The sequence below is a fragment of the Pinus tabuliformis genome, chromosome 1_1 (genome assembly GCF_031772625.1).
Source record: "Pinus tabuliformis cultivar Carrire ecotype Pingquan chromosome 1_1, CPIR1, whole genome shotgun sequence".
Taxonomy (NCBI): Eukaryota; Viridiplantae; Streptophyta; class Pinopsida; order Pinales; family Pinaceae; genus Pinus; species Pinus tabuliformis.
This window is the reverse complement of record NC_142297.1, coordinates 318,200,443-318,206,216: the sequence shown is the minus strand read 5'-3', so window position 1 is coordinate 318,206,216 and position 5,774 is coordinate 318,200,443.

The following is a 5,774-nucleotide window of genomic DNA, read 5'->3' as shown; positions in this document are numbered from 1 at the left end:
TAAGTGAATGGCCATGCCACCTCCATAAAGGCCAAAGGATGAAGCACCATCAACTAATATGTTAGGAAAAGCAGACCAAAGGTCAATAAGAGGAGGGGGGAATTTAGGAACAGCGGAAAAAAGGCCAATTTTTTTGAATAGTATGATAAGATGCTACAGTTGGTCCTCCAAATATCTGGATTTACTTGATCAAATATAAGGGTAGTTCTAGACTTCCATATGCTCCATATTATAAACAAATCCATTGTATGATGGGATATGTGATCCACAATTCACCGACCAAGGAAAGATACAATATTTGAAGGATACCATTCAGTAGGATAGTTAGTCAGATGAAGCACCCAAGTCCAAACCGAAGATGCAAAGCGATTGTGGATAAAATACTGATATATGTCCTTTCCATATGATATACAATGACTACATATACTCGGACCTTGATATCCCTTCTTGCATAGGATTTCCCAGGTGAGAATGTGGTTGTGTACCACTATCCATGAAATACATTTGATTTTGAGTGGAAATTTCCATTTCCAATATCGAACCAGCTAAGAGTGGACCACAATATGTCCAGAAGGTTGTGTGATTAATCTATATGCCTCCTTAACGATGACCTTTCCCTACTGTGAGACGCCAAACCGTAGTAACATGTCTTCTTTAGGAGAGAGGATAATCCTATAGAGTTTTAGGTTGGTGATATAATTATGCCATTCCAAAATAAGAGCATGTTGTATCTCAAGTTGAATTTCATCTTTCTAATGAGTGTGAAATGGAGAAAGGGTGACATTTGCACTGTCTTTGATCACAAATAAACCTTGATTATTCAAGAAAATAATGAGGGCATGAGATAATAAGTGTGAACAAATCATACATGAGAGCGAGCCCAAACCAATTTTCGGAATAGAACCAGAGCCGACATCCCATCTGAGATTTTCAAAAAACCAATGCTTAGTCACGAGGAGACTACACTAGGATAAGGAGATGTAGGGAGGGTCCAGGGCACCAACATGAAGTCAGCAAAAGAGATCCCAATTATGGAGGTATTTGGCACCAATGGTTTTATGCCAAAGTTCGTCGTTGGTAACAATTTTCCATTCTTTTTAATAGTAGAGCCATGTTTAAAGAGGCGATGTCTTTGATGCCCCAACTGCTATGAGTAACAGGTTCATTAATCATATCCATACTATAAATATGGATTTTTCACTCTTTTTGTGTGCCCACCCACAAAAAGTGTGATATGATAGAATTCATTTTGAATATCATGCCCTTGGCAAGTTTAAAAATGTACATCCAGAAGCTAGGGATGTTATGGAGTACAAATTTAATAAATACTAGGAATCTCCCCAATGAAATCCAATTATGAGCCCAAATATTAAACCTCTTATCTATTTTCTATATGAACCATTCCCAGTACCTGTTTTTATATCCATTCGACTTCATAAATAATCTAAGGTACTGAAAGCCCTCATCTAGGTGAATGATTTTAGCACCAAAGATATTGGCAATCATCAAGGTCGAGATTACCTTAGGCTCTTTTGCGATCATAATAGTGTTTGAGTGGTTCATAAACAGGCCCGAGGCAAGGCCAAAGTCATATAAAAGGTCAAAAACACTTTCCATTCTGAAGGATCTAATTTCCCAATTGCCCACATGTCATAGAAAAAAATTAGATGTGTGAGAGAGTTCACTTCCGCAATCCTACAGGCTGTTAAAATGCCATGTGATCGAGCATCATTCAGATTTCAGCTAAGACCATCAATGATAATGAGAAAGAAGAGAGGTGACATTGGACAACCTTGTCTGAGTCCTTAGGAGGTCGAAAAAAAGTTTGTGGGAGTGTCGTTGATCATGATGGAAAATGAGGTAGACTTCATGCATGATTTAATCCATTTTATCCTTGTTTTACCCAAACCGATCTTCTCCAAGATCATCCATAGGAGTTCCCAATTGACATAGTCGAAGGATTTATTTACATCTATCTTCTTAAGACAGGCATGTAGATGGCACATCTTGACAGAGTGTATTCATTCCTAGGTGGTAGCAATTGCATCATGGATCTATCGGTGCTCTATAAAACCAAATTATTTAGCAAAAATATTTTTGGACAAGAAAGATTTAAGTTGATTTGCAATGCTTTTCAAGATCAATTTATAAATAGTATTTCACAAGGAAATCGGTCGATAGTCAAAAAATGATATCGGTTTTGAGACCTTCAGAATGAGGGAGATGAAAGTAGCATTTGTGGCACTTAATACCTAGCCAAGATAACATGACTCTTTTACCATCTCAGTGAGCTCTTCAATCATTATGTCTTGAAAATGCATGAAATTTTGCATGGCCTATCCATCTAGACCAAGAATTTTACCTTTAACTAGTTCTTTTAATACTTGAAAGACTTCTTCCTGAGTTACATGGTGTTCCATTTGTATGTTTTCCTCCACATTAGTCAGAGAGGGAAAAAGTTCACATAATTCCATATGATTGCTAAAAGAAACATGGCCCTTCCAACAATATAGATTTCTAAAGTAATTATGGGCCTCCCCTTCAATGTCATTTTGAAAAATAAGGTGTTCTCTAGATTCTAAAACTATGCTCCAAATAGAGTTTTTTTGGCACCTCAAAGTGACCTGTTTTTGAAAGAAACTATTGTTTTTATCCCCTTCTTCTACCCACAAGTTTCAACTCTTTTGCTGCAATTCTTCAACCTTGCGAAGTAAAATTTGGGATCTATGAAGTTCCAACTTAAGAATCTCATTCTTATTTGATTTGGAGAAGTATGTCGATGCTCTAGGAAACTCCAAAGCTTTTACCTATTTGTCAATCAATATTAGTTCTCGTGTAAGATCCCTCCTATTTTTCCTTGCACAACCTTTGAGCTTGTCCTTTATCACAGGTAGTTTGTAGTTGGTTTTATCCATCTTTAGGAGAGAAGATTCTCCATAATGTGTCTTCCAGAAATATTGAACCAATTCATTGAAGTTCAGCTCCTTCAACCAAAAATGGCTGAATTTGAATGGAGGAGACATTTGTGGATGTATCCCATACCACTTCATCAGGATAGGGAAGTGATTTGAAATTTTGTTTGGGAGGATATTGGAGTGCAAGTCCATTTATTTGATAGCTATTGTTTCTTATACATAAAATTGATCTGGTCATTTTCCTAAGCCCTGTACACCCCATCTTCCATTTCTCCTTGTGGGCCCAGTGGGCTTGCGTTTGATATCCCGAAGGCACTTCTGCTAAAAAATTTCTTTGAAGAAATTCCCAAGTGTGTCTGGACAACAAAGGGCACACCAAATCTCTGTAGAGTCAATGGAAAAGTTGAAATCCCCTACCAGTATTAGGGAATCAAGATCAAGGAGACCACTATTGTCAGCTTGTTTCCAAAAATCCTTTATATTTAAGTAGGGGGCATATACATTGATAATGCATTATCGATTTTTAGTGCCTCATCGACCACCAGAGATTAGTAAGCCCGCTATAGAGTTGTATGCTTTGAATTAATATAACTTTGAGTTCCACATTATTGTCAATCCCCTAGATAGACCATTGGCATTGATTGTACAAACATACCATCTTGAACTAATCTAAAGCAGGAGACCCCAAGCCTTGTCTCTGTTGGTCATAGTTTCTTGTAGAAGTACTATCCTAGTATTAAGTATTCCTATGATGATTTTCAAGGATCCTCTTTTGTGGGCCAATCCCAAACCCTGAACATTTAATGACAAAATATACATTAGGGAAGGTCGAAATCAAGTGGCTCTACTTTAAGGACTTAGAATTTGGGGATATTCAAATCAAGGTGGTCGAACCGAAAAGAAAGTGTCAGGTTTTCTACACATTTTAGGAAATGTTCCAACCGATTTGATGGAACAAGGGAGAAATTTGTAAAAAAAAATTGTATTTAATCCCTTTCTTCCTTCTAGTAGTGACATTCTTGCAAGACACTGGGTGGGAGAGACTGGGTGGGGGTAATTGTCATTTTCATCAAATAAATATTTTTTAATGACCATAAGCTCCATAGTGTTTTTTGAGTCTCCATAAAGGACTTCAAGCTCCACATTTCTGAGAATGGGGAGAATGTTCTATTGGAGGGAGCCCCAAATTTGATGGGTGAGGAGAAATATGGGTCAACAGTAGTTGGCTCATCAATAGATTGTGTTACTAGCTTGTGTTACTAGCGGAGGAGCAGGGGGCTTAAAAGGTTGTTTTAAAAGTGATGACGGCGACCTGGATGTTGCAAGGGAGGAATATTTGATAACATGGTTGTGATGTATAATATGAGGGGAGGGGTGAGGCACCCCCATATGGGAGTGTCGAGACACGGCCGGAGAGGAGCAATGAAGTGGGGGATTGGTTTGTTGAGGGGAGGAAATATATTGAGCTTCAATTGAAATAATTATTGGAAGATGGAGAGATCGATTACCTACCCTTGCATGTAGTTTAGTAGAGTGTACCTGTGCATTTGCTCGTCTCCTTACTACATCCGAGAAATTATATTTCTGAGGATCCCTGCTAAGTATTTCTGGGAAATAAGACATGATATGTCTTGTTCCATGACAACAAAAACATCTAAGAGGGATGACCCAATAATCAGCAAATTTTTTACGCAAGAAAGGACCCCAATAAAGATCAATTTCAGATGGAATAAACCCTGTCATCGATCTCTCAACTAGGATCCCGGAAGTGTGTTTGGCCATGCCACCCGGTAGAAAAGATGTTCCTCCTTGGAAAATTAATGGCTAGATCAAAACCAAATGACGATCTCTGGAGGGATAAGTATCCACAACCTTTGACCTAGGGACTGGTATCTTTGAGGTCCACGTCCTCCGCTGAAAAAAAATGGAATGCATACCATCCATTTTGAAGAGCACTTATGCGAGGACGGTATTTGAGGAGAGAAAAGCACCAGGTTTGCATCCATATTTTCATTTGTGCCCCGTTGTAGCGACTGAAGACCCAGCAACCAACCAAATCTTGGTTTTATTATTTAATAATTTCATCCCAATATCCCTCAGCTTCGATGACCAGTCGATGAAACTATGGAGAAATTTTGACTGCCTTATGTTTACGGTTTTTGGGAGGCTTTCCGCAGTCCTAAGCATTGAGTTGGGTTGGCTTCGTGCGATCTTGTTCTAGTTCCAGAGTTATTGACCGGGTATATTGACCCTCAGCCTGAACTATTACTTCGATGAATTTTGCATCTTCCAGGGAGGAAGGCATGTTCATCAAGTCACCCATCCACTACCGTCCAATCATAATGTAATCAGAAGTGTAGGACCAATCAGAATGAAATCAAATGAGGTGCAGGACCAAAGAGATGGGCTAAAGGATCCCCATTGTCGCTTTGGTTCTGTTCAATCAGTGTTCAGTCAAATGCAAAGATGGAAAGTCCTCGTTGTCGTTTTGACCCAGCAATGTGTGCCACCTGCCATTCTATTGAGGGGTCCACCCAGTGACACATCAACACCTAGTCATGTTCAAATGGAAAAACAATGCTCTCAGTGTGGTCTGGAGCAATCTGGCAGAGATCTCTTTCCACCGCCAAGCCTCCACTAGTTAAACTGATTGCTGGCGAGAAATTTCCAGGTCTTCATGAGAAGGTTAAAGGGGAGAGGTAGTTGGCATTATGTATTGTGTGGAATGATTTCTGGCACAACATTCCATATTGTCAGTCCTATATATTTATGAGGTCTCCTATGTCTTCTGGGCCTAACAACTTACACCTATTGGTCTCAGCAAGGAAATGCCAGCAACAAATCTGTATGGGCCATTTC